The sequence below is a fragment of the Entelurus aequoreus genome, linkage group LG20 (genome assembly GCF_033978785.1).
Source record: "Entelurus aequoreus isolate RoL-2023_Sb linkage group LG20, RoL_Eaeq_v1.1, whole genome shotgun sequence".
Taxonomy (NCBI): domain Eukaryota; kingdom Metazoa; phylum Chordata; class Actinopteri; order Syngnathiformes; family Syngnathidae; genus Entelurus; species Entelurus aequoreus.
In genome coordinates, this window is record NC_084750.1 from 4860488 (window position 1) to 4883280 (window position 22793).

General features: G+C 41.7%; 1 protein-coding gene across 2 annotated transcripts in view; it reads right to left on the reverse strand.

Annotated features, from left to right (window-relative positions):
- pals2b (protein associated with LIN7 2, MAGUK p55 family member b) overlaps positions 1–10920 on the reverse strand; it is a 58675-nt gene extending 47755 nt beyond the window's left edge. For both annotated transcript variants that reach the window (XM_062029259.1, XM_062029260.1), the window contains exon 1: positions 10756–10920. The gene's annotated coding sequence lies outside the window, so the exon portion shown is untranslated. The remainder of the gene's footprint in view (positions 1–10755) is intronic.
- Positions 10921–22793: the final 11873 nt, after the last annotated feature.

The window sequence follows — 22793 nt, forward strand, 5'->3', positions numbered from 1 at the left end:
TATACAAACACATTACCGTCTGAGCAACTAAGATATTTAATTGTGCACGTTGAACCTACAAGCTGTGCTCTCTTAAAACAGAATTACGATGATGGTTCATACGAGACGGAGGTGTTTTTACGGTGCGTTCAAGGACTGCTGAACAGAGCAGGACGCCACAACACCCACCACAAATAATTAACAATAATAAGAGATTTTTTTTGTTATGCACTTTTAATTTGGATAAATGTTAAAAGTGCTATGGTAAAAAGCAACATTTAAAACGATAAAAGTGTAGCCATTTATACAGATAAAATACTAAAACACTATCAGTGACGCATAAGAAACACAAAACATGGCTTTTCTAACAGTGTGTATTTATTTTTGTGATTTAAAAAACTAGCAAAGACATGCACCTGGGGATAGGTGGATTGGCAACACTAAAATTGGCACAAGTGTGTGAATGTGAGTGTGAATGTTGTCTGTCTATCTGTGTTGGTGGCGACTTGTCCAGGGTGTACCCCGCCTTCCGCCCGAGTGCAGCTGAGATAGGCTCCAGCAATCCCCGTGACCCCAAAAGGGACAAGCGGTAGAAAATGGATGGATGGAGATTAAAAGATTTCAATGTGTGTATACGTAGTTTTTGTGTACATTCAACAATACCACATTATTATAACCGTGATCATTTTGGTCACGATAACCTTGTTAGGAAATGTTCATATCATTTCGTCCCCCCAAGAGAGTTGGCTCAAAGAAGAGGGAGAAAGAGAGCAAATGCCCAAAGAAGATTTGAGAAGCTGTCGAAGGTTTTGCGATCATTTATGCTAGAAAAAAACAGATATGGTTATTTTCACAATGTCACTACATCAATGCTACAACGTTAGCAGAAAGCCTCCTGCCTATTTTAAGAGCAGCACAAAAGCAAAAACAAGGTGAACTCCCTATTTTGGTAGATCACACTACCTTTTACCTTTGACTTAAATGTTTTATGCAAACACATGCCGGCATGTGAGGACATGTTATATCATCTACAGTTTGAATGTCAATGCTAACAAGTTGTTTGCCCAAAAATCAAACAGCACGCCTTCCACCCGTTCAGATATGTAAAATACATTGTCACTCAATTTATCATACATCTTTTTGTTCACTTTGGTTCTTTATTATCTATTACTGTCCCTAGTTAGAGGTTGTTTTTCTTTTCTTTTTTTGTTCAAACAAGTAATAAATAACCATGCTGCCATGGTACAAGTGCAATTCCAATGTTATGTGCATTCATAAGAAGAAAGAAGAAAGGTCATAATTTTCTTTATTTCAACTATCTTCCCTAAAAGACGCATTGAAGTTATTCAGTGCGTTTTATTTATTATGATTTGATAGATTCCTCAATTACTGAAATAATCACTATCTGACGTTTTATTGGATAGTCGCGCTCAAACCAGTCAAACAAACTTACTTGAGGTGACAAGTGTTAGCAAGCATGATGCGAACCACCGCCGACGCCCTGACGGAGTTTCTGCTGCCTTTTGGCTAACAAAAGCGTCCTCTAGAGTCTGAATAACTAAGCAACTTCTCCCAACATCAGGAAGATGAAATCTGGTTTTCCACAAAGTGCATGTGGGCTGAGCAGTGTGGCGTAGTGCCTCACTGCAGCCATGCAGAACAATAAAGGTCATGCTGGATCCTGGCACGGGTCATTATGGTCTTCCCTGCCCTGAGACTCCTGTACTCTAATGCAGCCTACTCTCCTTCCTGCCACTCAATAGTATTACATCCAACTCATTTGATTAGGCTCTTAGAAGATCGAAGGGAAGACGAGAACACCCATAAATGTGTGTTTCCCAGATGTGAAGGGTCCTCCCCATCATGTCAGGCCAGGGTAAACTGCTTAGAAAGGCTGCCAAACAAGGATGACATTTTGATTCCGCGCCTCATTACCAAACACACGCATACAGTCTCAATTGTAAATGTAAATAAAACCTCCGATATTAAAAGCTGTGTTAACCATTTTGAATACATTCAAAAAGCACATGATGGCTAGGGGTTGTGATGCTTTGGGCACCTAACGATTCATACCCATTCCTGGGGTGACAATTCGATTCAAACCGATTCTCGCAAAGTATTATTTGGCATAATCATTATAATGACTTTTCTCAAAAAGGGTTACACCTACCTAGGTTCCATTCTAGAGGCTAACCTTTCCTGTGACAAAATGGCAACCAAGGTAATCAAAAAGGTTAACCAACGAACGAGATTTCTCTACAGAATTTCCTCTCTGGTCAACAAAAGCACCTTGAGGATTCTGGCGGGAACTCTCGTTCAACCCTTTTTCGATTATGCATGCACCTCCTGGTACCCTAGCACCTCCAAAACCCTCAAATCTAAACTCCAAACATCTCAGAACAAGCTAGTCAGGTTACTTCTAGACCTCCACCCCAGATCCCACCTCACTCCTACCCACTTCTCTAAAGTGGGCTGGCTCAAGGTGGAGGACAGAGTTAAACAACTTGCACTGAGCCTAGTCTATAAAATCCGCTACACCTCCCTGATACCGAATTACATGTCAAACTACTTCCTTAACGTAAATGACCGCCATAACCACAACACCAGGGGGTGCTCCACTAACCACGTTAAACCCAGATTCCGAACTAACAAAGGTCTTAACTCATTCTCTTTCTATGCCACATCAATGTGGAATGCGCTCCCAACAGGTATAAAAGAAAGGGCATCTCTATCCTCCTTCAAAACCGCAATAAAAGTTCACCTCCAGGCAGCTACAACCCTAAACTAACACCCTCCCCGGATTCAATCAATCAATCAATCAATGTTTATTTATATAGCCCTAAATCACAAGTGTCTCAAAGGGCTGTACAAGCCACAACGACATCCTCGGTACAGAGCCCACATACGGGCAAGGAAAAACTCACCCCAGTGGGACGTCGGTGAATGACTATGAGAAACCTTGGAGAGGACCGCATATGTGGGTAACCCCCCCCCTCTAGGGGAGACCGAAAGCAACGGATGTCGAGTGGGTCTGACATAACATTGTGAAAGTCCAGTCCACAGTGGATCCAACACATCAGCGGGAGTCCAGTCCACAGCGGGGCCAACAGGAAACCATCCCGAGCGGAGACGGGTCAGCAGCGCAGAGATGTCCCCAACCGATGCACAGGCTAGTGGTCCACCCGGGGTCCCGGCTCTGGACAGCCAGCACTTCATCCATGGCCACCGGACCTATGCGACTCCCCCTCGCAAGGGACAGGGGAGAAGAGGAGAGAAGAAAAGAAACGGCAGATCAACTGGTCTAAAAAAGGGGGGGTCTATTTAAAGGCTAGATTATACAAATGAGTTTTAAGATGGGACTTAAATGCTTCTACTGAGGTAGCATCTCTAACTGTTACCGGGAGGGCATTCCAGAGTACTGGAGCCCGAATAGAAAACGCTCTATAGCCCGCAGACTTTTTTTTGGCTCTGGGAATCACTAATAAGCCGGAGTTCTTTGAACGCAGATTTCTTGTCGGGACATATGGTACAATACAATCGGCGAGATAGGCTGGAGCTAAACCGTGTAATATTTTATACGTAAGTAGTAAAACCTTAAAGTCGCATCTTAAGTGCACAGGAAGCCAGTGCAAGTGAGCCAGTATAGGCGTAATATGATCAAACTTTCTTGTTTTTGTCAAAAGCCTTGCAGCCGCATTTTGTACCAACTGTAATCTTTTAATGCTAGACATAGGGAGGCCCGAAAATAATACGTTACAGTAATCGAGACGAGACGTAACGAACGCATGAATAATGATCTCAGCGTCGCTAGTGGACAAGATGGAACGAATTTTAGCGATATTACGGAGATGAAAGAAGGCCGTTTTAGTAACACTCTTAATGTGTGACTCAAACGAGAGAGTTGGGTCGAAGATAATACCCAGATTCTTTACCGAGTCTCCTTGTTTAATTGTTTGGTTGTCAAATGTTAAGGTGGTATTATTAAATAGATGTTGGTGTCTAGCAGGACCGATAATCAGCATTTCCGTTTTCTTAGCGTTGAGTTGCAAAAAGTTAGCGGACATCCATTGTTTAATTTCATTAAGACACGCCTCCAGCTGACTACAGTCCGGCGTGTTGGTCAGCTTTAGGGGCATGTAGAGTTGAGTGTCATCAGCATAACAGTGAAAGCTAACACCGTACTTGCGTATGATGTCACCCAGCGGCAGCATGTAAATACTAAAGAGTGCAGGGCCAAGAACCGAACCCTGGGGAACTCCGCACGTTACCTTGACATAGTCCGAGGTCACATTGTTATGGGAGACGCACTGCATCCTGTCAGTAAGATAAGAGTTAAACCAAGACAAGGCTAAGTCTGACATACCAATACGTGTTTTGATACGCTCTAATAAAATATTATGATCGACGGTATCGAAAGCGGCGCTAAGATCAAGAAGCAGCAACATAGATGACGCATCAGAATCCATCGTTAGCAATAGATCATTAGTCATTTTTGCGAGGGCTGTCTCCGTAGAGTGATTTGCCCTGAAACCGGATTGAAAAGGTTCACAGAGATTGTTAGTCACTAAGTGTTCATTTAGCTGCTGTGCAACAGTTTTTTCGAGAATTTTGGAAATAAACGGAAGGTGGGAGACCGGTCGGTAGTTTACCATGAGGTCAGGATCGAGGTTAGGTCTTTTGAGCAGAGGATGAATAACCGCTTTTTTGAATGCTAGGGGAACAGTGCCGGAGGAAAGTGATAAGTTTATAATATTTAACACTGATGGACCTAATAATACAAACAGTTCCTTGATAAGTTTCCCAGGAAGTGGGTCAAGTAAACATGTTGTTTGTTTTATCCCACTTACACGCTGTAATAATTCCTCTAATGTTATTTCATCAAAAATAGAGAGACTATTTTGGAGGGCAGTGTCCGTCGTATATACAGTCGTATTTGTGTTAATAGAACCCAGTTGTAGCTGGGATGCGTTGTCTTTAATCTCCTTTCTAATGAGTTCAATTTTCTTATTAAAGAAATTCATAAAATCATCTGCTGAGTGGGTGGAGCTACTGGGAGGAGTCCCTTGTTGGGTTAGCGATGCTACTGTACTAAACAGAAATTTAGGATCGTTTTTGTTGAGGCGGATGAGATTTGAGTAGTATTTAGCTTTAGCTAAGGTAAGCATGCGTTTATAAGTTATTAAACTATCACTCCATGCTTGATGGAAAACCTCAAGTTTAGTCGCGCGCCATTTGCGTTCCAGTTTTCTACATGATAATTTATGAGCTCTAATTTCTTCTGTAAACCATGGGGTGCGCCTTTTAGGGGCCCTTTTTTGCTTTAGCGGTGCTATACTATCAATAATTTCGCGCAAGGCATCGTCAAAGTTGTTAGTGAGTTTATCAATAGAGCCGACATAATTTGGGAATGGTGCTATTACCGAAGGCAGTAGGTCAGCAAGAGTCATCGTTGTGGCAGCATTAATGTTGCGGCCGCTATAGCAGTTATTATTATTATTAGCTTGTTGACAAAGAGTCAAAACTTCAAATTTTATAAGGTAATGATCGGACATTACTTTAGTATATGGAAGTATCATAACTTTGGAGGTGGTGACACCCCTGACAAGCACTAGATCTATTGTATTACCGTTGCGATGCGTGGGTTCATGTATTATTTGTGTAAGACCACAGCTATCAATTATGGTTTGGAGCGCCACGCACTGAGGGTCCGATGGGGTATTCATATGGATATTAAAGTCCCCCATTATGATTATATTGTCGGCGTGCGTCACTAGATCAGCAACGAACTCTGAGAATTCACTGATAAAGTCCGAATAGGGCCCAGGGGGGCGGTAGATAACAGCCAGGTCGAGAGGTAGCGGTGTGACGGACCTCATAGTAAGCACCTCAAACGATTTATATTTATTATTTAGGTTAGGGGTAAGGTTGAAATTTTCATTGTATATTAGTGCGACACCCCCTCCCCTTTTAAGAGGGCGGGCAACATGCGCATTCGTATAGTTAGGAGGAGATGCCTCATTGAGCGCAAAAAATTCGTCCGGTTTGAGCCAGGTTTCGCTAAGACCAATGACGTTAAGATTGTTGTCTCTAATGACCTCATTAACCAATAACGCCTTGGGAGACAATGATCTTATGTTTAAAAAGCCCATATTATAGGTATTGGGCTGTTTTGACGAGTTTTTGTTAAGATTATCCGTAGTGGCAATATTAACAATGTTGCGTTTATTATGCGTAGTGCACTTTAAATAGTTTCGACCATATCTAGGAATTGATATGACGGGAATTTTCCGATTGTTTGCTTGGTGCTGCAATAGACTGGACATATCATAATTTGCCACCTCAGTAGAATGCATGTCCACCTCTGACACAGACACAACAGAAAAAACATTATGTGAATTGTGTATTATTCTAAGAGAATTGCTATGCGTACATGGATTATCCAGCCTGGCGCTGGCTAGTACTAGCTTAACTGACTCCTCACCCGGACTAACAGACATTGTAATTGCCTGTGACCGGGCTTGCTCTAGTGTAGTCAGTCAAGTGAGACTTAAATAGTAGTCTATGTTTCTAGACAGGATGATGGCGCCTTCCTGGTTAGGGTGAAGGCCGTCTCTCATCAGCAAGCCTGGTTTGCCCCAGAAAGAGGGCCAGTTATCAATAAACGTTAGTCCCTGCGTCCTACAGTAGCTAGACAACCACTTGTTAAGCGAGACTAATCTGCTATATCTCTCATCATTGCCTCTCGCAGGCAGGGGGCCAGAGACAATTACTCGATGCCTGGACATCTTTCTGGCGAGATCACAAGTCCTGGCTATGTTTCTCTTTGTAATCTCTGACTGTCTCATTCTAGTGTCATTGGAGCCAACGTGTACAACTATATTCGCATAATTAGTGGTGCGATTAGCCTGTCGTACGTGTTTACTAGGCCTGTTGCGAGTTAGCTCCCTAAGATTAGCTTCAATGTCAGGTGCTCTGGCCCCGGGGATACACTTTATTGTGGCTGGTTTGCTAAGCTTTATGTTTCGGGTGATGGAGTCCCCTATAACTAAGGTGTGGTGCCCGGTAGACTGGGGTGTAGGACTAGCTAAAGAGCTAAATCTATTATGCGTCTCAACCGGTACACCGTAGCTTGTAGGCCGCTTAGGACTGCTACAAGCTGGGCTAGTTAGCTCGCTACAGCTAACGCTAGCAGATGTGTCCGCAACATCTAAAGTTACGACATTACTCTGCTCTAACTGGCGGACACGGCCCTCTAGCAGAGCCAACCTCTCCGTGAGTATGGTGCAAGACGCGCAGGAAGCCATTACTCACAGTGTTTTCTGTCACCGAGTGAAGTTCCTGCTGTCCTCAGGGAAGTGGTCGCGGTCTGTAGGAGTAGCTTCTTACTGACCGGCGCTGCCTTTCTCCGCGCTAGCTTAGCAGCTGGCTAGAGATAGAGCGCTACTTAGCTTTTTCGCAACAGCGAACAGACGGCGAGCAGTCACGCACGGTGAACCGGAACCGGAAGTCCAGAGGTATCGTCTTGCTAATAATCAAATGTAAACAATCAAATGCAGATACTTTTTCTTTTTCTTATGCCTTCTGATCTCTCTCTCTCTCTCTCTATGTCCACTACTTGATGTCCATACCCCCCCCCCTCCACACCCCTGATTGTAAATAATGTAAATAATTCAATGTGATTATCTTGTGTGATGACTGTATTATGATGATAGTATATATGATAGTATATATCTGTATCATGAATCAATTTAAGTGGACCCCGACTTAAACAAGTTGAAAAACTTATTCGGGTGTTACCATTTAGTGGTCAATTGTACGGAATATGTAATATGTGCAACCTACTAATAAAAGTCTCAATCAATCAATCAATCAAACAGGTTAGAAAAGCTCCTTCTGGTGGATGGAAATGGCCTAAAACGTCTTTTAATATTTTTTTTTTCCCATTTCTGAGAATTATGAATCAATGGAGATGGATAACAATCGCGATTCGGATGTGACTCGATTTTTTTGTGCATTCCCAGTGATCACCATTGCCGATTAACGCCTTTCAACGCCAATCACTAACACAATCCCCTTATTTTATGCCTCCGGCCGACAAGCAGCCAGCAGCTAATTACATGTCTCCATACACAGTGTGGAGCCGCTCCCCTTAGTCAAAAATGTGATCTGTATCTCACTCATGCATGATCAGCATCAGCACCATAAAACCCTGATCAGAACATCTCTAGTTTGCACTGAATACAGCGTGGTACACTCAAAGTTCGATACAACGTGGTCGGTGGGGTCCATAAAATACCGATTGTGTTATTCCCGAGATCGTGTTGTGTAGAAATCCTTATTTTTTTCCCACAAAGAAAACAAATGTGTTCTTGCTGCTGTTGGTTAAGCTGTGCTCCTTTGTCGTCGTTGACGCTAAGTGATATCTTTCTATTTCGTGTGCCTCTGAATATTGTACAGCCTTCTTTAGCCACATTTTGCAGTCTTATCCAATTTACGAAGCACTTGTTCTCTTTGTTTCACCGCTTCACCTTCAGCTAGCTCGCTGCTAAGCTAGTGAAGCTAAGCTTGATAGCAACCCAACCCTCTCCACATCCCACCCCCCGGATTATAAATAATTCAATGTATATACTCTGATGATTAACTTGTGTGATGACTGTATTATGCTGATAGTATATATTTGCACCATGAATTGATTAACGTTGAAAAACTTAATCGGGTGTTACCATTTAGTGGTCAATTGTACGGAATATGTACTGTACTGTGCAATCTACTAATACAAGTTTAAATCAATCAATCAATCAAACCACCACTTAGAGCAGAGTAACTTCGTAACTTCAGATGCTGTGGACACGATTGCTAGCGTTAGTCGTATTATGCTAACTAGCCCAATTTGTAGCAGCCCTTAACTGCCTACAAACTAAGGCGCATAACAGACTTAACTCGTTAGCGAGTCCTACGCCCCAGTCTAAACTGCGATGTAAACAGGCGAAAATTCAGGGTCCATGGCACAATTGTCTTACCGTATTTTTCTGACTGTAAGTCGCAGTTTTTTTCATAGTTTTGCCCGGGGTGCGACTTATACTCAGGAGCGACTTATGTGTGAAATTATTAACACATTATTAACAATATCAAATAATATTATTTAGCTCATTCACGTAAGAGACTAGACGTATAAGATTTCATGGGATTTAGCGATTAGGAGTGACAGATTGTTTGGTAAACGTATAGCATGTTCTATATGTTATAGTTATTCAAATGACTCTTACCATAATATGTTACGTTAACATACCAGGCACGTTCTCAGTTGGTTATTTATGCGTGATATAACGTACACTTATTCAGCCTGTTGTTCACTATTCTTTATTTATTTTAAATTGCCTTTCAAATGTCAAATCTTGGTGTTGGGTTTTATCAAATACATTTCCCCCAAAAATGCGACTTAAACTCCAGTGCGACTTATATATGTTTTTTTCCTTCTTATTATGCATTTTCGGCCGGTGCGACTTATACTCCGGAGCAACTTATACTCCGGAGCGACTTATACTCCGAAAAATACGGTACATAGAATATCGCAAAACTTGAATATGTATGTTGTTGACTAGCACTTGTTCCGAATAAACAGCTTATGGTAAAAGTTAAAGTTAAAGCACCAATGATTGTCACACACACTAGGTGCGGTTGAAATTATCCTCTGCATTTGACCCATCGCCACAGGGGAGCAGTGAGCAGCAGCAGGTGGCCGCGCCCGGGAATCATTTGGTGATTTAAACCCCAATTCCAACCGTTGATGCTGAGTGCCAAGCAGGGAGGTAATGCGTCCCATTTTTATAGTCTTTGGTATGACTCGGCCGGGGTTTCAACTCGCGACCTACCGATCTCAGGGCGGACACTCTAACCACAAGGCCATTGAGCAGGTCTTATTTCAGGATATTACCCCTCATTACATACAGAATTGACTGTATATTTCCCACTCACCCTGTAAAATAATTCCATCAGTACTGCCCCTAGCTGGATCGTTGACACGCCATTAAAGACGCTAATACAGGAATCCCCACTATTTGATTAACATTGATGTAAAGGTTACTTTTTTTTATTTACGTTTCTGGTCTTTTGCCCCGCTATAGCGGACCATTTCCTTTTATGAATTTCTTCTGACATCATGATGGTCAATAATTATTATGGGATGGCCTTTCAGGGTAGAGTGAAAATCAATACTGTGTCGGCGAATATGGACATACTGTAGTTGGTCAAAGTTTTTACTGGTGGAAATAATGAAAAGTGCAATTATTTGCAGTGTTTTAAGCTCGTGATGCTGTAAATATTGGAGTATTTCTACTCACGCTTCATCCTTGCCATAAAAGATTACGCCGTGTGTGTGTGTGTGTGTGTGTGTGTGTGCGTACACACAACTGTACGTTCGCATCAATCCCTCCACATATGCGGCCATTTTTTTTTATTTTTTGGGGGGGCGGGGGGGCGGGGGGGGGGTGTACATTCACTTGCAAATAGGACACGTTTTTTTTTTTTGGACACATTGTGCGTGTACGGAAGAGACACACACGTCCACACAAGGACATACAAACATTGTGTGCGTGAGGAAGCGACACACGTTTATGTCCACAATAGGACACACACACATTCATGTCTACAATAGGACACACAACTGACAGCTGCTCACGCGACCGACCAATAAACCGCCTGAAAGTGGCGCGACAAAGTGTGTAGACACGGTAAACAAGACGACAGCATGGAGTCACTACATGGCAAGTGTCTTACCTTTGTGGTCCCGGCTCGAAGACAATTGGAGCCCCCCGTCCGGCTGTCGCTGTCCTGGTCCCGCAACAGACTGCCAGGAGAACACTGTGCCAATCACGCACGTAGGCTCCGCCTTCTGGGTGACGTCACGTAACCCCGACCAATCGCGGTGGAGGTTGAATCTTTACTCAGGATACACACACTGGCTTGTTCATTCAGCACGTTTTTACATGATCACGTCAATCAAATGAAACAATACTACTGAAATGAATTTTTTTTATTTAAACGGGCATAGCAGATCTATTCTATGTGTCATACTTGATCATTTCGCGATATTGCCATATTTTTGCTGAAAGGATTTAGTATAGAACAACGACGATAAAGATTGCAACTTTTGGTATCTGATAAAAAAAAAGGCTGGCACCTACCGGAAGTAGCGTGACGTAGTCAGTTGAACATATACGCAAAGTTCCCTATTGTTTACAATGATGGCCGCATGAAGTGAGAGAGATTCGGACCGAGAAAGCGACAATTTCCCCATTAATTTGAGCGAGGATGAAAGATTTGTGGATGAGTAAAGTGCAAGTGAAGGACTAGTGGGGAGTTGAAGCTATTCAGATAGGGAAGATGCTGTGAGAGCCGGGGGTGACCTGATATTCAGCTGGGAATGACTACAACAGTAAATAAACACAAGACATATATATACTCTATTAGCCACAACACAACCAGGCTTATATTTAATATGCCACAAATTAATCCTGCATAAAAACACCTGCGTGTTTGTTATGCTAGCTCCTAGCTCCTCTGCTAGCTCCTAGCTCCATAGAACACGCCAATACAATTCAAACACCTGATCAACACACACAATCACTCAGCCCAAAAGACCGTTTACCTAACCCAAGGTTCATAAAGCTTATATATTTTTAAAAAGTTACGTACGTGACGCGCACATATGGTCAAGTTATCGAATGTTTAGCAGCCAAGGCTGCATACTCACGGTACCTGATATTCAGCTGGAAATGACTACAACAGTAAATAAACACAATACATATATATACTCTATTAGCCACAACACAACCAGGCTTATATTTAATATGCCACAAATTAATCCTGCATAATAACACCTGCGTGTTTCTTATGCTAGCTCCTAGCTCCTCTGCTAGCTCCTAGCTCCATAGAACACGCCAATACAATTCAAACACCTGATCAACACACACAATCACTCAGCCCAAAAGACCGTTCACCTAACCCAAGGTTCATAAAGCTTATATATTTTTAAAAAGTTACGTACGTGACGCGCACGTACGGTACGGTACGTGTTATGCTAGCTCCTAGCTCCTCTGCTAGCTCCTAGCTCCATAGAACACGCCAATACAATTCAAACGCATGATCAACACACACAATCACTCAGCCCAAAAGACCGTTCACCTAACTAACCCAAGGTTCATAAAGCTTATATATTTTAAAAAAGTTACGTACATACGCAAAAAAAAGTTGCGCACATACGGTCAAGCGATCAAATGTTTAGAAGCCAAAGCTGCATACTCACAGTAGCACGTCTGCGTCTTTGTCATCCAAATCAAAGTAATCCTGGTAAGAGTCTGTGTTGTCCCAGTTCTCTACAGGCGTCTGTGTATCCAAGTCAAATGTCCTCCTGGTTAGAGTCTCTGTTATCCGAGTTCTTCCATCTTGACTGCATCTTTCGGGAATGTAAACAAAGAAGCGCCGGCTGTGTACTGTTGTGGCTGACTACGTTCGAAAAATACGTCCATTTCGCACCGACAACTTTCTTCTTTGCTTGCTCAGCTTCCTTCTTCATAATGCAATGAACATGATTGAAACAGATTCACGAACACAGATGTCCAGAATACTGTGGAATTATGAAATGAAAACAGAGCTTTTTCGTATTGGCTTCAATGTGGAAGGCATACCCGTGTTCGCCGGTTTACGTCACGCGCATACGTCATCCTCAGAGGCGTTTCGAACCGGAAGTTTAGCGGCAAATTTAAAATGTCACTTTATAAGTTAACCCGGCCGTATTGGCATGTGTTATAATGTTAAGATGTCATCATTGATGTATAAACTATCAGACTGCGTGGTCGGTAGTAGTGGGTTTCAGTAGGCCTTTAAACTTAACAGTACAGTCCAAAACATTAGCTAAATGTCTGAATTGATTACAAAATGATTACTATTAGTACTATTACATGCCTATTATTATGGTTCAGTGCTGCTAATATTTGGATACTGATTGATTGCTTGATTGATTGAAACTTGTATTTGTAGATTGCACAGTACAGTACATATTCCGTACAATTGACCACTAAATGGTGACACCCGAATAAGTTTTTCAACTTGTTTAAGTCGGGGTCCACGATAATCAATTCATGGTACAAATATATACTATCAGCATAATACAGTCATCACACAAGTTAATCATCAGAGTATATAGATTGAATTATTTACATTCTTTACAATCCAGGGAGGGATGTGGAGAGGGTTGGGATGGGGGTTAGGTTGGGTTGCTATCAGCTTCAGTCATCAACAATTATATCATCAAACGTTCCTATTTGTTTTAGTCATACTTGACATGTAAAGCAGAGGTCCTCAACCACTGGTCCGGGGACCGGTATCGGTCTGTGACGCACAGAAACATTAAGTCATTTATAAACCTGTGCATCGGTTGGGGACGTCTCTGCGCTACTGACCTGTCTCCGCTCGGGATGGTCTCCTGCTGGCCCCACTATGGACTGGACTCTCACTGTTATGTGGATCCACTAGGGACTGTACTTAGAGGGGGGGTTACCCACATATGCGGTCCTCTCCAAAGTTTCTCATAGTCATTCACATCGACGTCCCTTGTGTGGGCTCTGTGCCGAGGATGTCGTTGTGGCTTGTGCAGCCCTTTGAGACTTTTGTGATTTAGGGCTATATAAATAAACATTGATTGATTGATTGATAAACGACTGCCTTTTCTTCGACTTAACTTTCGCCTGTCCCGCTAGACACACCCATAAACGTGTTTATAAATGTCAATCAATCAATCAAAGTTTATTTATACAGCCCTCAATCACAAGTGTCTCAAAGGGCTGCACAAGCCACAACGACATCCTCGGTACAGAGCCCACATACGGGCAAGGAAAAACTCACCCCAGTGGGACGTCGATGTGAATGACTATGAGAAACCTTGGAGAGGACCGCATAGTCTCTAGGGGAGACCGAAAGCAATGGATGTCGAGTGGGTCTGCCATAATATTGTGAAACGACATCCTCGGCTCAGATCCCACATCAGGGCAAGAAAAAACTAAACCCAATGGGATACAATGAGAAACCAGCAGGGGATCATCTTGAATGGAGACAAGTCAGCAGCGCAGAGACGTCCCCAACTGATGCACAGATGAGTGGTCCAACCTGGGTCCCGACTTTGAACAGCTAGCGCAACATCTGTGGTCACCTGATAACCTTTCCACGCGGGAGAGGAGGGCAGAGGAGAAAAGAGACGGCAGATCAACTGGTCTAAAAGGGGGGTCTGTGTGAAGACTAGAGTATTCAAACTAGTTTTAAGATGGGACTTGAATGCTTCTACTGAGGTAGCCTCTCTAACTGTTACCAGTAGGACATTCCAAAGTCCTGGAGCCCGAATAGAAAACGCTCTATAGCCCGCAGACTTTTTTTGGGCTCTGCGAATCACCAATAAGCAGGAGTTTCTTAGAACGCAGATTTATTGCCGGGACATATGGTACAATACAATCAGCAAGATAGGATGGAGCTAGACTGTTTAGTATTTTATACGTAAGTAGTAAAACCTTAAAGTCGCATCTTAAGTGCACAGGAAGCCAGTGCAGGTGAGCCAGTATAGGTATAACATGATCAAATAAAACTCCTCATAGGAAGTTGCCATTTGTTATATTTGTTACAACTGTGTGACATGATACAATGCACATCAATGGACATATAAAATATAAATGTGACAGATGGTAGCCAAAGGCTGATTTCCATCTGCATCTCATTGCAAAGAAACAAGCCCAGGGCTCCCACCAATTCAGCGTTATAGTGTGTTGTATTTTTCATGCACTTATTTTTGCTGTATTTATCTGGCACAAGTGGAAAGCCGGTCACTAAAAATAATGCCTACATTAAACCGGTCCGTAGTGCAAAAAAGTTTGGGGACCCCTGATGTAAAGTACAAAATATAACAAAAAATAGGTTTTCATCATCTTAGGAATATAACCAGAGTTCGCCCAATTCTCTCTCAGGGCAAAACAGAGACACTCATGCATGCCTTTATTACAAGCCGTATAGATTATTGTAACGCCCTGCTTTCTGGTGTTCCTAAAAAGGTTATTACACCTTTGCAATTACTCCAAAATTCAGTGGCACGTGTCCTGACGAAGACCAGAAGGCGGGCTCACATTAAACCAGTTTTAAAATCTCTGCATTGGCTCCCTGTGTGTTTCAAGATACATTTTAAGGTTTTTCTTACGGTTTATAAATATTTTAATGGTATTGGGCCTTCTTATCTTTCAGATTTGCTTTTACCCTATGAACCTTCCCGGGCCCTGAGATCTCCTAATTATTCCAAAAGTCAGGGTTATAAAGTCACGGGAGGGCACCATTATGGCCCCCGTCTATGGAGCAGCTTTCCGGAGGACCTCAGGGCTGCGGAGAACGTTCATGTGTTTAAGAACAGGTAAGACCCACCTTTTTGATTTGGCTTTTACCTGATATTAATTATTTTATTGAAGTCATTTGTATTTTACTTTTTATCCTATTAGTTATGCAATATTTTATTTAGTTCTATTTATTTATTATTTATTTACTATATATTCATTTTTTTTCTATTAATCATTATATGTCTTACTTGTATTTTATTCTTTATCTCTACTCATGGTTCTTACTATTTTACAAGTTTTATTGTTTGTATTTTCCAATGATCCTCAGATGAGCCATCTGCTTCAGGGGTTATTGGCCGTGCTTGTTGGGGCGCTTTTGTGTCAGCGTCCTGGTGGCCACGGTCTGATGACCTCCTGGTGCAGATGGGTCCTTTGATAGTGTTTACCCACATGTCTCCTCTGTACTCAGCCATGCAATCATTTGTCAATATAGTTGCATATGTGTGTGTGTTTGGGTTTGGTATCTGTATCCGTGCGTACGTATGTGATAATGGGGGATACGGGTACCGGGGTATTGTTTTTAACTTTGTAAAGCACTTTGCTTTGCATTTCTTTTATGTATGAAAAGCGCTTTATAAATACAGTTTGATTGATTGATTGATATCTTTTTTTAACAGCACTTTCTGTTTGACCAATTTACTTGATCATAAATATTATGTACTAACATCTGAGATATACTTCTTGAAATAATAATAGCTTCAGCTCTTGTTGGCAGGTTATTTTGCTTACTCTAATTAATATAGCTCTCACGGCTTGGCTCGGTTGTGCCAGCAACTTCAGTGTTTGTGGTTCGATCCCCGGCTTCCACCATCCTAGTCACGTCCGTTGTGTCCTTGGACAAGACACTTCACCCTTGCTCCTGATGGATCGTGGTTAGGACCTTGCATGGCAGCTCCTGCCATCAGTAGAATGTGGAAATAGTGTCAAAGCGCTTAGAGGGCCTTGAAGGTAGAAAGGCACTATACAAGTATAACCCATTTACACATTTTAATGATAGTATCCCCCCAAAAAAATACTTATTAGTCAAAAGCATTTCTTATAATTGATTATGACCCAAGTAGGGCATGAAAAATTGAGAACCAATGCACTTTATATGCCAGGGTTGTCCAAAATGCGGCCCGGGGGCCATTTGCGGCCAAAAGCTTATCTTTTATTGGCTGGCAACACGTTCTAACGAAATAATTAGCCCTCTAATAATTACAACATTACACAAAAAACAAATAAAAATATCCTCTCCTAAAAAAAATGGCACCTAAAAAACCAAATGACCGACAATCTGTGCATTTTAACGTGTGGTCAAATTTCTTGCAAGATATGGTAAATAATAATAATAATAGAGAATAATAAGAATACATGAAATGGTTAAGAAGGGTTAGTTCAGGTGGTCAACTGATTGACTTTGTTGTCTATAACACAGTTGTTCAGCTAGCTTAGCATATACCAATTGAGCTACTTTAGCATCTTTACTGTAAAACATGTATCCTATTGGCATATTTACCAGTAAGAATCCCTCAGTTTGTCTCTCTGCGGCCCCACAGATGCCAATTGTGTCCTGAGGGTATATGCCACTGCTCGACAAAAGTCTACTGGGATATGTTCCAGCTCGCCCGGGACCTCGATGAGCACGCATTGGAAAATGCATGAATGGTTGGATTTTTCCTGCATGTACTTCAGTAACATTGCTTAGTATTATTTATTTACGCATCGTCACTTTTGCTAAACAGTCGTCGTGTTGTGCTTTGAACTTGGCGGCATCACTATCAAATATATTTTATTTTAAATATCATATCACGCGTCCTTGCTGGTTTGCATTTGACTAAGGATTATTATTCGTAAAAAATATTCTTATTTAAACACATTTTACATATTTTTGGAATACATCTTTCAAGCATAAACAATGGCTAAACTGACTTAAAATGTCCAATCCAAGGTATTGCACTGCATTGCCCAACAGATTAAAATCAATATCAAACAAGTCACAGTATTTTCACAGATTGTGTTTTCAAACTCTGTTTGTGTCTATATTACTTAGAGTATGTTTTATTTCTCTCTTCCATGTATTATATTAAGTAACAGTTATTTTTGTCACAGACAAAAAGCCACAAAGTGCTTCACAACACAATTAAAGTATCAGAAATAACACTTAATCTAGAAGGCCAATATAAAATATAAAAACACAGTTTAAACAATTTAAAAACAAAATAAAAGACGACATAGCTTATTGTCTTTGATTATGTCTACTACTGTAGTGTAAAACGGGTGTACAGATGATTATGGGAATGTTATTTCATGTCTAGTGGGCTCTAACTATTTATTTAAGAAACTTATCAGAAGGTCGTTAACAAGTTTTTATGCTCTAACTATAAATTGATTTGATTTACAAATAAGAATTCCTACTTCTATTGGGTGGGGTCTGGAACCAATTGTAAAGTCAGCTGCGTAGGCTAAATATTCGGTGGAATATATGGATCTGTGCAAACGTTGAAGTTTGGTGCTCGCTTGCATTGCCTCGCACAAAAGTGACTTATAGGCCTACTGAAACCCACTACTACCGACCACGCAGTCTGATAGTTTATATATCAATTATGAAATCTTAACATTATAACACATGCCAATACGGCCGGGTTAACTTATAAAGTGACATTTTAAATTTGCCGCTAAACTTCCGGTTCGAAACGCCTCTGAGGATGACGTATGCGCGTGACGTAGACCGGCGAACACGGGTATGCCTTCCACATTGAAGCCAATACGAAAAAGCTCTGTTTTCATTTCATAATTCCACAGTATTCTGGACATCTGTGTTCGTGAATCTGTTGCAATCATGTTCATTGCATTACGGAGAAGGAAGCTGAGCAAGCAAAGAAGAAAGTTGTCGGTGCGAAATGGACGTATTTTTCGAACGTAGTCAGCAACAACAGTACACAGCCGGCGCTTCTTTGTTTACATTCCCGAAAGATGCAGTCAAGATGGAAGAACTCGGATAACAGAGACTCTAACCAGGAGGACTTTTGACTTCGATACACAGACGCCTGTAGAGAACTGGGACAACACAGACTCTTACCAGGATTACTTTGATTTGGATGACAAAGACGCAGCCATGCTACTGTGAGTATGCAGCTTTGGCTTCTAAACATTTGATCGCTTGACCGTATGTGTGCAACTTTTTTTTGCGTATGTACGTAACTTTTTTAAAATATATAAGCTTTATGAACCTTGGGTTAGGTGAACGGTCTTTTGGGCTGAGTGATTGTGTGTGTTGATCAGGTGTTTGAATTGTATTGGCGTGTTCTATGGAGCTAGGAGCTAGCTGAGGAGCTAGGAGCTAGCGTAACAAACACGCAGGTGTTTTTATGCAGGATTAATTTGTGACATATTAAATATAAGCCTGGTTGTGTTGTGGCTAATAGAGTATATATATGTCTTGTGTTTATTTACTTTTGTAGTCATTCCCAGCTGAATATCAGGTCACCCCCGGCTCTCACAGCATCTTCCCTATCTGAATAGCTTCAACTCCCCACTAGTCCTTCACTTGCACTTTACTCATCCACAAATCTTTCATCCTCGCTCAAATTAATGGGGAAATTGTCGCTTTCTCGGTCCGAATCTCTCTCACTTCATGGGGCCATCATTGTAAACAATAGGGAACTTTGCGTATATGTTCAACTGACTACGTCACGCTACTTCCGGTAGGTGCAAGCCTTTTTTTTATCAGATACCAAAAGTTGCAATCTTTATCGTCGTTGTTCTATACTAAATCCTTTCAGCAAAAATATGGCAATATCGCGAAATGATCAAGTATGACACATAGAATAGATCTGCTATCCCCGTTGAAATAAAAAAAATTCATTTCAGTAGGCCTTTAAGACTCTGCAAGCATAAATTCTCCAAACAGACTTTCTTCATGTCTTGCAAGACTTGCATCATTCTTTCTTTCATCTTCGACAGCGCTAGTGGGGTCACAGGTCATCCTTTGTGGAGGACGGTGTGTAGTTGTGCATGGTTTCCATTCAGTAGCATGTTGTCAGGAACAAACAATTAAAAAATCAAACAGTGTTGCAACATGAGCACAGTTTGCCTTCTATGTTTATCTATGCATATACACTATATTGCCAAAAGTATTTGGCCACCCATCCAAATGATCAGAATCCGGTGTCCTAATCACTTGGCCCGGCCACAGGTGTATAAAATCAAGCACTTAGGCATGTAGGCTTAGTTCCAGTGAAAGGAACTTTGAATCCTCCAGGATACCAAGACATTTTGGACAATTCCATGCTCCCAACCTTGTGGGAACAGTTTGGAGCGGGCCCCTTCATCTTCCAACATGACTGTGCACCAGTGCACAAAGCAAGGTCCATAAAGACATGGATGACAGAGTCTGGTGTGGATGAACTTGACTGTCCTGCACAGAGTCCTGACCTGAACCCGATAGAACACCTTTGGGATGAATTAGAACAGAGACTGAGAGCCAGTCCTTCTCAACCAACATCAGTGTGTGACCTCACCAATGCGCTTTTGTGGAAGAATGGTCAAAAATTCCTATAAACACACTCCGCAACCTTGTGGACAGCCTTCCCAGAAGAGTTGAAGCTGTAATAACTGCAAAAGGTGGACCCACATCATATTGAACCCTGTGGGTTAGGAATGGGATGGCACTTCAAGTTCATATGTGAGTCAAGGCAGGTGGCCAAGTACTTTTGGCAATATAGTGTATATTCGTGCTTAAAGATGATGTCATGCAAGCTCATGCACATCGTTGCGTAGTTGTTCAAATGACCACAAGAGGGCGCCATTTACCAAATGATCGTTTTAAAGGGAGCCGGCATTACAGCTTTGGACTAGGAAGGTGATAAAGAATGACTGTACATCTTGTTCCTTAACCTAAATGTCAATTATTAGTCTCAAACATCTGATTGTATCCAATAAAATGCATTATTCATGACTTTTTAAGATCCATCCATTACCAAACTAATCTGTAAATGCTCTTTACTGACCGATGCCATTGATTGATTGAGACTTTTATTAGTAGATAGCACAGTACAGTACATATTACGTACAATTGACCACTACATGATCTCGAGAAATTAATCCACGCTTTTATCTCGAATCGTTTAGACTACTGCTATGCCCTGTATGTAGGCATTAGCCAGGCCTCCCTCGCCCGCCTGCAGCTCGTGCAGAACTCTGCTGCTCGTCTGCTAACACAGACCCGCAGACGTGAGCACATCACCCCTATATTAGCGTCCCTTCACTGGCTCCCTGTGCGTTACAGAATCAACTTTAAACTCCTTTTATTTGTTTTTAAATGTCTAAACAATCCCGCGCCAACATTTTCACCATAAAAGTGGGTGACAGTGTCATCACCAGGAAAGATGAGGTCACCTACCTAGGCTCCATTCTAGAGGCTAACCTTTCCTGTGATAAAATGGCAACCAAGGTAATCAAAAAGGTTAACCAACGAACGAGATTTCTCTACAGAATTTCCTCTCTGGTCAACAAAAGCACCTTGAGGATTCTGGCGGGAACTCTCGTTCAACCCTTTTTCGATTACGCATGCACCTCCTGGTACCCTAGCACCTCCAAAACCCTCAAATCTAAACTCCAAACATCTCAGAACAAGCTAGTCAGGTTACTTCTAGACCTCCACCCCAGATCCCACCTCACTCCTACCCACTTCTCTAAAGTGGGCTGGCTCAAGGTGGAGGACAGAGTTAAACAACTTGCACTGAGCCTAGTCTATAAAATCCGCTACACCTCCCTGATACCGAAGTACATGTCAAACTACTTCCTCAACGTAAATGACCGCCATAACCACAACACCAGGGGGTGCTCCACTAACCACGTTAAACCCAGACTCCGAACTAACAAAGGTCTTAACTCATTCTCTTTCTATGCCACATCAATGTGGAATGCGCTCCCAACAGGTATAAAAGAAAGGGCATCTCTATCCTCCTTCAAAACCACAATAAAAGTTCACCTCCAGGCAGCTACAACCCTAAACTAACACCCTCCCCGGATTGCTAATAATCAAATCTAAACAATCAAATGCAGATACTTTTTCTTTTTCTTATGCCTTCTGATCTCTCTCTCTCTCTCTCTCTCTCTCTATGTCCACTACTTGATGTCCATATCCCCCCCCCCCCTCCCTCCACACCCCTGATTGTAAATAATGTAAATAATTCAATGTGATTATCTTGTGTGATGACTGTATTATGATGATAGTATATATGATAGTATATATCTGTATCATGAATCAATTTAAGTGGACCCCGACTTAAACAAGTTGAAAAACTTATTCGGGTGTTACCATTTAGTGGTCAATTGTACGGAATATGTACTTCACTGTGCAACCTACTAATAAAAGTCTCAATCAATCAATCAATCAACATATCTCTCCGACCTCCTTCAGCCTTACTGTCCCACCCGATCCCTAAGATCAGCCGATCAGCTGCTACTGACGGTCCCTGACACAAGGCTGAAGCTTAGAGGTGACAGAGCTTTCGCCGCTGCTGCTCCCAAGCTCTGGAACGACCCACCTCTGAGTGTTAGACAAGCCTCCTCTCTTCCTGTTTTTAAATCTCTCTTAAAAACATACTTTTATTCCATGGCTTTTAACACTGAGTGATATCCATCCTGCAATGGCGCCCCATAATACACCTGCTGTGAACCTGTTTTTATGTTTTATTTATTTTATTTATTTATTTTTTATCGTTTTCTGTTTGTGTTGTGTTGTGTTTGCTCGGTACTCGTATTATCTTTTAACCTGCCCATTGTACAGCACTTTGGCTACCTCTGTGGTAAATTTTAAATGTGCTTTATAAATAAAGTTGATTTGATTTGATTTGACTAAATGGTAACACCCGAATACGTTTTTCAACTTGTTCAATTCATGGTAGATCTAGATATACAATAAATGCAGCTGTGCTACAGCACATTGGTAAAACTCACTCCCTGGCCCCTTGAGAGTCAACCTGGACAAAGAGCTGAGATGTTAGCTCGGGAGCTAGCACTCTCGACTGTAAGTGTGTGGACAGCAGGTGATCCCTGCAGTGAATGGGGCTCACCCAAGCCTATGACCTATATTAAATATGATTTTTCACTCTCAAGGTTAGCGGTTGGTAATTTTGCAAGGGAGTTTTTATTATTGCTTTATGTTTTTAACTGTAACGTCGTTAGAATAGGATTCAAACAAAGTCTACACACTTTCGCCTAAGAACGCCCCATTGACTACAGTATCATTTTTGAACGGACTGTAATCCTGCTGTGTTTCTGTGCTTTTTCATGAAGAATGAATCTCATGCTTGACAATCAAAAACAAGAAAATATTGTTGCGGTGTGATTCCGCCCCTGAACCATAAATTACTGCCAGAAAATCATGAGCATAATTCTCAG